The sequence below is a fragment of the Limulus polyphemus genome, unplaced genomic scaffold, assembly GCF_000517525.1.
Source record: "Limulus polyphemus unplaced genomic scaffold, Limulus_polyphemus-2.1.2 Scaffold682, whole genome shotgun sequence".
NCBI lineage: Eukaryota > Metazoa > Arthropoda > Merostomata > Xiphosura > Limulidae > Limulus > Limulus polyphemus.
The window spans coordinates 219,773-228,989 of record NW_013666292.1 but is presented as its reverse complement, the minus strand read 5'-3'; the positions used below and the strand labels follow the sequence as shown (position 1 = coordinate 228,989).

The 9,217-nt window shown below is 34.6% G+C and overlaps 2 protein-coding genes across 4 annotated transcripts in view; one reads left to right on the top strand and one right to left on the bottom strand.

Annotated features, from left to right (window-relative positions):
• Window positions 1–9,217, bottom strand: part of LOC106459925 (muscleblind-like protein 2) — a 187,261-nt gene that overhangs the window by 93,648 nt on the left and 84,396 nt on the right. The window lies entirely within an intron of this gene.
• LOC111085879 overlaps window positions 1–9,217 on the top strand; it is a 29,479-nt gene that overhangs the window by 3,525 nt on the left and 16,737 nt on the right. The gene's annotated exons all lie outside the window — the stretch shown is intronic.

Sequence of the window (9,217 nt, the reverse complement as noted above, 5' to 3'; positions counted from 1 at the left end):
AACTATGCACCAGATTAGCTCTTTTGTTTTACTATAGAACAGGTGGTCTGCCTGGGAATAAGGATGCTAGAAAGTAGCTTGTTACGCAGAAGAGATGGCAACTACTGTATGCCTCACAAGAAAGACATGATACTTTGGAACTATTGCGGCAGATTTAGTTCTTTTTTTTACCATAGAATAGGTGGTATGCCTGGGATTGTGGATGTTAGAAAGTAGCTTGTTACGAAGAAGAGATGGTAACTAGAAAGCTGCTCTTTCTTAACATGAGAAAAGAAGTTCATATACAGAAGGTTACCACTGCAGCCAGACTCTGCTAACGAAGTTACTGCAGAGCTCAAACTCTGCTTCCTAAACTAAAGATGCCTAGCACGGGTGAATGGGGATGGACAAAGACCGTAGATGATTGGACCCACTCTTGACAACATTGTCTGAAGCAGCCAATGATGTTATTAACTCACCTGCTTTGGCTATTCTAAGATTTCTTCCCCGCGTAGATTCAGAAGCTCAATAGTTGCGTTGAAATGCACAGCTCTATGTATGTACACATTTGAGAGAATGTAGAGGTCGTGACTTATTCAGTATGGAATATAGATTATTTATGATATTAATTAATTGCATTATTAATGCTAAAGATATTCGATCTTGAAGCCAATATAAACCATTACATCAATACAGCAGAAAAATGCGTCTAGGTTTACCATGTAAATTGAGAATATACGTATGATATTACGTAAACATTAGGTTCAGCAAATAGGCTACACTGAAGACCAACCGTGTTCGTTAGAATCCTTGGGCTATACTTTAAGGATAACATTTTGTTCAAACACAAGCTAATCTGTTAAGTTTGCAGAATATTCATGTTCAAAGCAGTATAATAAATTAATAGTTAAAATTCCATTACCAACAGTCATATATATATATTTTAGGCAGTTTTTAATATTCTCTGTTGATAGACATTATTCATAATTGATGCACAGTTTTATTGCGAATGGCTAATGCATTACGTAGAACAGGAAGAATTTTAAAAGAACTCATACTTTTTGCTTCCAGAGAGTGCTTTTCCATTGGCTCATATTCGAAAATGTTCAGTATGTCCTAACCCAATAGTGTCTACTTTTATATATTTATCACTTGCACAATTCTTGCGGGGTTTAGTACAGCTATAAAACCTGCTGTACTAAGATAAAAAATGCGTAAAATTGTCTCTGAAAATGTTAAATGTTCTTGCTGTTTTGTTGTCACGAGACATTTGTCTCTGATGCCCTGTGAGACAACCAATGGTGGCATTCTCATGGGAATACGAATGCTGTTTTCAATGTCTTTTTATTCAAAAGACAAAAAATATTCATATTAGATATGCATGTCTTATTTTATTGTTTCTCTCAATCCGGCTTCGCACTTTTATCTTTCCTGTCAAACCTCTTGTAACAGAAACAACGGATGAAGTCCTCTATCTTTATTTAGTTTTTTATAATATATTATCCCATGTCTTTGTTTGTCTAGAAGCAATCACCCATATAACCCTAGGTATGTATAGAATCAAGTGAAACGTTTCATTACAGTAGTGCAGCGATACTACTTGCTAATGAATAGGATGTATGGAAGTGTAGCGTGTGTGAAACATCAAAAGCGCCTCACATATAATTGCTGCATGTCAGTATTAGTCCAACATTATCTGGATGGTGGTGTTGCTCCTTGTGATATTCAAACAGATTAAGCCTCAGAACTACTACACATCAGTCCATGCTCTAATAAACAGAGAGAATATGACCAAAGAAGCATTGTGAAATGGCGTGTGATGTAACTAAATTCGACTAATTATTTTGAAATATTAGCTATTTAGTGTACCATTTTTATCGTTTGCACAACTTTGCAGAGAACTGTTTCTACTCTTAAACAATTTTATTTCATGAGCTAATAATTAAGCTCAATTCATACATAGCTGGTTATATCATTTCAGAAAATATAGCATTCTTACCTGCCAGCAATATTTCTAATGCCACAAGCGACTCCTTTCTAGCAGAACTCAGACCAATAGGTAGAAAGGGTAGGAAATTTAATTAATGAGACTTGAACACTAATACCCGGAAGGCGAATTCATTACAAAAGAAACACACTCAATAAGACTTGACAACAAGTGCAGAAAGCATTATAGTTCACAATAAGCAATATCCATTTTTACCATAAATCTTATCATTAAAAATATATCTAATTACTTCCAAGAGAGCTAAAAGTAGTATTGAAGCTATTTACTTTTAAACCAGTTAGACAATACAGTTTCTTATACAAAAGACATAACAAGTAGAATAAAAAGTTAGCTTTCAATATAATTAGTCCGATTAATTTGAAAACGCTGAAAACAACATTCATATTCCCATGAGAATGTCATGATTAGTAGTCTCTCAGGGAACCGAGACAAGCATCTGATGGAAAGAAAATGGCTTGAGCTCTTTAAATTTTCAGAATTGGAATTTTTCAACCTTATCCGTACGTGAGCTGAGCTGTCACATCAGAGATAGCCGTTCCTAATGTTGATCACAGGACAGGCAGCCCCAGCCAGAAGCATCCGTTGCCACAAGGGCTTTGCTAGGGCATTTGGCCGGAATAACATGATTAACTGTCACGTTTATAACATTCATACAGCTGAAAGTGCGAAGCGTATTCAGTGACATCAGGTTTCGAACTTCGGACCATCCGATCCGCAGCCTATCATACAACCCTCAAATTTTAAGTCATTTTTACACACTTCCGTCTAGCCGAATCCAAGTTAATATTAAAAAATGAATTAAAAATATACAAGTTTATTTGTATCAGTTAATTCACAAAAATATCTGTTTAGTACTTATTGAAATTTGTGAAAGGTTACTTTGCTCTTATGAGCTTGAGATGTTATCAATGGTTGCTATTATATATGCGTAAATCTTTCGATGCACATATATACATACATGTGTGTTGTTTATTCGAATGATATGTAATTGAATAACTTTAGTAGAGATAAAAAACAATAAAGTTTAGACTTCGACAAAAAAACTTTCATTTTAAAGATTTGTTTTTCGTTGATGAAGAACAGAAACTGAAAAGTTGTTGCCATTTAGACATCTGTGCACAAGGAATTAATTCATGATTCAAGTCCAAAACTGAAGGTTGCAAAAAAAGAAAGAAAAGAAATACGTAAATAAGAACGTGAAATAAAGTGATGGGACGTCTTCAATGCTACAAAAGTGAGCACACAGTGAGAAACAACAAACAAAGTGTAACAAAGATTATACGTGACAGTCATAGAAGTAAGAAATAACATAAAAAGGTTATACGTGACAGTCACAGAAGTAAGAAATAACATAAAAAGGTTATACGTGACAGTCACAGAAGTAAGAAATAACACACAAAAATTATATTTGACAGTCACAGAAGTAAGAAATAACACACAAAGATTATATTTGACAGTCACAGAAGTAAGAAATATCATAAAAAAAGGTTATACGTGACAGCCCCAGAAGTAAGAAGTGACATAAAAAGGTTATACGTGACAGTCACAGAACTAAGAAATAACACACAAAGATTATATTTGGCAGTCACAAAAGTAAGAAACAACATACAAAGGCTATACCTGACAGTCGCGGACAGCTTAGTGAAACTAATTATTATAGTAAATACGAGTTTGTTAAAAGGTGATTCATTTGTTTGTTTGTCTGTGCTATCTGCGCCATCCATAATTTTGAACTGATCGACTAGAAGGATTGCAGCTAGTCAACAACTTCGTTCACTAATTCTTGAGTTACTCCTTTGTGATCGAGTAGTGAGACTTGACAGATTGTTTGTAGTTAAGAACAAAGCTGCACAATAGGTTATCTGTACTATGGCAATCACAGGTATTGAAATCCGGTTTTTAGCGATTTAAATCCGCAAATTTACCGCTGTGCCACTGGAAGGGGGAATATTTGACAGTCACTTTTATAACACACCCACAGCGTCATAGTGAGGTGCGCTTTTATGTGGTAACGAATTGCGAACTTTGGATCTTAGGATTAACAGGCCAGGCAAGTTAACCACTAAGCCACGCCCAACCAATGAAGGGTAATTAGAAAGAAGCTAACAACACAATACATAAAGTTTAGGCATGTTAAAAATAAATCAGTGTCTTAGTAATATGTTGAGTGAGATGAGGAACACGTGGACGTATCTTATCACTTTTCAAAACACGGAAAAAAAACGATATTACTCCTAGGTTTTGACTATGACAACGGTTTGGACAATTTGTAGACAATTACGATCCAGGTAATAAATGTCTTAAAATAACCCTAGCGCTCCGGTTTGTCAGTGGTAAGTTAGAGGGTTTATAACTGTAATTACGACGGGTTCGATTCCCACGTTGAATTCACCGCATATGCTCCATTGCGTTATGCTTTAAAACAGACTTAAAATGACCAAAAAAGCCTGATAAAAAACGAACAAATTCTCCAGTAAAAATTCAAAAAGAGTATATTAACGCATGACTTGTTAACACCTTCAAGAAAGCGTTGATATAATCAATAATAGCTTGATTATCATACTAGAAAAATATATTGTTTTGAATATATGAATACATAGAGTTCATTTCATATTGATTACCGAACATTTATATCTGTTGTGTTTTCTTTTTCTGTCAAATTTCAATTTTATAAACATTTTTATTTTATTTACGATATTTTCTACAAAGTTTTATATAAAAACCAACAGTGATATAGTGTCAGGTAAAAGTTGCAATATTTAACAATGAAACACTTTAACAGCTAGAATAATTAAAATTCAAGAGTAATTTAGCAACTTTAATAAATTATTTTGTCAAAATGAATCAATGAGAAATTTAAATAACTTTAGTCAAACACCAGAGGGCATTAATTCACAGAAAAATATCTATCACGTTAATATAAATGATCACGGTATGTACTCAACGTAACGTAAGTATTTTGTTACCGAACTCCATTATACAATGTTATTATTAAGGATCTATCAGTTAGAAATAACACCTTAATCTTGGTCGTTGTGCGTCCGTCTCCAATTTATCGAGATTCATGTTAATATGCATTTGTCTATGTTTATTTATTCACCTGAATGGCACCTCACGCACTACATGAACTAAACGGACAGATGCTGAGACGTTTTACTTGTATTGGAAAACACATTATGCTAAGATAGTAGTAAATTAACGAAACAACGTTTCGTAAGCACAGTGGTCTTCGTATTCTTTCTAGTGTGTTTATGAATCATTGTTTGTTAATTTACCACAGATCAGAGATCCTTACGGTCAGGCAGAGCTAATTCAGCAGTGCTTGCCACCTGGAGCGGCTAAAATTAACCAAAAGGCGAGATTGATTGTCACTCTTATGACTCTTTGATAGCATCACGTCTCGAACTAACGACTTTTGGACCCAAGTCCTATAGGCTAACCACTATGTTACGGTTTGGCCTATATGATAGAAATTATATTATAACAAAAATAATGTTAATTTTTGAATCAAAATGAAATCGATGCCTTTAAATATAATGTAAAAAATATGAACTCATAAATAAATCAATAAAAAGTTTTTATGTTTCTTGTAATCATCAAAAATTAAAACAGTTTAAATGCAGGGAAAAATACAAGAGTACTTTGTTTACTGTACAAAAATCTTAAAGCAAGTCTTGCTTCAAAATATTTAACTAATGTCTGTTTCGCAATTCTATAGCCCTAGGAGTAAATCTAGGCACTCTCAGACTATAACGCTAATATCGGAATTTTCTATAAAAGGTCCTCGATGAGTCAGCGGTAAGTTTGCGAACTTACAACGCTAAAATTTGTGGTTTGATTCTCCGCGGTGAATAGAGCGCAAACAGCCATTGTATAGTTTTGCATTATGTATACGTGTTTTTTTTTGTTGTTTTTTTTTAGAACAAAGCGATATTAGGCTGTCTGCTGTGTCCATTGCGGGGGACTGAACCTCAGAATTTAGAATTTTAAATCCATAAACTTGCCGCTAAAAACAACAACTTGTTATTTTTACGAAAGAGTAAGCTTAAACGCAAAAAAGTTGTCCTCCGAGATCCTCCATAAACCAGCTTATCGATATATTTAAATTTCCGGCATAAATGTAACGCTGAAAATGTTTTCATCATCTCGTCGAGGTAAATGATCAACAAACAGGTCTTTTTTTACGTCGTTTCATTCATTTCCCCAAGCTCATAAACCTAATGGAGCCTCATGGGGGAGCTTTTGGGCCTTGTTCTGGTCAAACTGCCGCCGTTGGCCATGCTTTCCCTCAAGGGATCACGTGACAACAGTCTAATATCATCTGGCGCGGAAGGGTACATAGTGGTTTGTTATAGTTTTAACTTTTGATGAACTGCTACTTTCGTACATCAACAGCTACTAGGAGAATTTAGTTATTCCCTCTAAAGCTGGGAATTTACATATCAACTTATTGCACACGGATTCAACTGCTGCCACATTACAGACACGGTTGTATAATTAAGTAATGAGATTGATAACAATTATTAGTTTGCCTTCGCTAACTAAGAAAATATGGAAAACAGGAAGACGGCTTATATTCTGACTCGCCCCCCCCCCCAAAAAAAAATAGCGAAAACGTTCTATACACTTACGTATATTAATGTATTGGTGCGGTCCAGTATGTGTACATGTAAACATATGTATTCAATAAGATTGACACGGTTGCACAGGGGGTTAACACGCTTGCAATGTTCAATGTGAACTTTATCCACGTTCCATTTATATGGAAATTTTCTCCGTGTCCCTTGGTACTCAGCTACAACAATACGGCAGAAATATCAAGACACCAACGGCTTACGATAAGAAACTTGTAACAGACAACAGCCTGAAAGGGGGGTATGTAAAGAGAGAGAAAAAAAGAGAGAGACTCGAGCTTAATGCTAGACGTTGTGTTTCAGTTTATCTTTAAAGCCCTTAGTTCTTCTTGTACTGACTGTCAAATTGCTTCTCTCTCTACGTTGCTTTAAAATCCTTGACAAGATTATAACATCACATAATGAATTATTTCGTCTTTTCTTTTTTCTATGATCAAATCTCGCACGTATAATGTCAAGTTGTTTCCAAACTTCTCACACTAATAGCGTGTTTGCGGAAAATTATCCCTTTTGTATTACAAGAACACAAAAGAAAAATGCTGTAACTGAAAAATAAAAGAAACGAAGAAACGAACGTCTAAAATCGCGAAACATTTTAAATTATATGACTGTTTTGTTTAATATTAGATGGAAAGCTCAAAACCTGGGATAATTTCCAGTAACAGATCAAAAGGATACGAATCATTACGTATGGCAGGTATTACGCTTGAAGTATTTTTTTATTGCTTGTCAAAAAAAAACAACAAATAACACAAATAACACAGACATTGTTTTATGACAGAAAATTTTATTTATCAATTACTTATACACCCTGTTACCTAACCTGTTGACTCTAAGCTACTAGAGAAATAAATCTCGGACTGTTGAAACATTGTTTTGACTAGTTTATACAGACAGATGCCAAAAGCACCTGGTGTTCGTTATACGTCGTACAGTTTACCAAAGGCTACGTCATTACATGATAACCATACTTGCTATTGCAGCAACAGCTTTTACAGGCATGACTCCACGTATGATTTGATTTGATTCTTTAACAATCTCTATTCTCCAGTTGTTGAGTTGAATGTTGTGGTATACTCCTTTTACGTTAGATGAAAGGAGCCCCCCCCCCCAGTGGCACAGCGGTATGTCTGCGGACTTACAACGCTAGAAACCGGGATTCGATACCCGTGGTGGGCAGAGCACAGATAGCCCTTGTGTAGCTTTGTGCATAATTATAAACAAAAAACAGATGAAAGGACAAAAACGTTACGCTTAAACAGACACCGACAGAGAGCCTTACATTGCACGATGTAGGATCGGTGAGTTGCAGTTAAAAAGTATATAACGTTGTTAAGGTGGTTCAATGTCGTTTATAGAATACCCTTAAATATTTATAGTGTTCAGTCTGCCGGATATACGGAATAGTGTCACTATCGAAATGCTGCATATGACGGGAATATTTACCTAAAGATACAGGCCGAACTTTAACTTTAATCTAAATAACAATAATATCTAGCAGTAGGTTATCACTTTGTTATTTGATAAAACAAATCTGACAAACTGTATATTAGCATATATATTGTATAGAACAGTGTTCATCAACACCACTTTACTATCTCGCGGAATTTCTCGGCAACAAACGAATAAAAACTTACAGAATTTCCATATGAAAATCGTAATGAATTTTCGTTTTTCTTACATTTCAATGATTCGCTACAGTTTGGGAAGGTAGCGAACCAGTCCCTGGTGTCAAAAAAAAAAAAGGTTAAGAAACGCCGGTATAAAATGTATTTAATAAATTTAGCTCAAATATTCTGTCCAAATGAATATATTCAGAAGTAGTAGCAAAACTGTGTAGGTTCTGTGGCCTTAAACGTTAAAAATTTATAATAATCGTCATGTTTAATCACACTTCTGAACTTAATATAAGCCATGCTTCGGCACTTTATAAATTGGTGTCTTGCTAGTAAATTATTTAAACAGTGTTCCGACTAAGATTTCCTGTCAATCAATCGGTCTGATGAGCTTTGGTATTGAGCGAAAAGCCTAGTCGGCACATTGGGGGTTAATTTGTGATTATACATTAGTATATTTTAAGCCTGTAATGAGTTATGAGAGCACAGTGTTTGAAAGTGATATAAGTCTGGTTGTGACGTTCCATCATTTTGTAGCCATCTGACCTTGTTTATAAACATCATACTTTTAGCCAGTTGATTTTATTATAAACAATCATATTTTTAAACAGTTGATCTGATTATAAACAATCATACTTTTCAGCCAGTTGATCTGATTATAAACAATCATACTTTCAGCCACATCACCTTGTTTATAAACATCATACTTTTTAACCAGTTAATTTGATTATACACAATCATACTTTTCAGCCAGTTTACCTTGCTTATAAACATCATACTTTCAGCCTGCTAACTTGATTATAAACAATCATACATTTTAGCCACCTGACCTTGCTTATAAACATACATATTAATTCATTATGTTATGTATACACAATCATACTTTTCAGCCACCTGACCTTGCTTATAAACATACATATTAATTCATTATGTTATGTATACACAATCATACTTTTCAGCCACCTGACCTTGCTTATAAA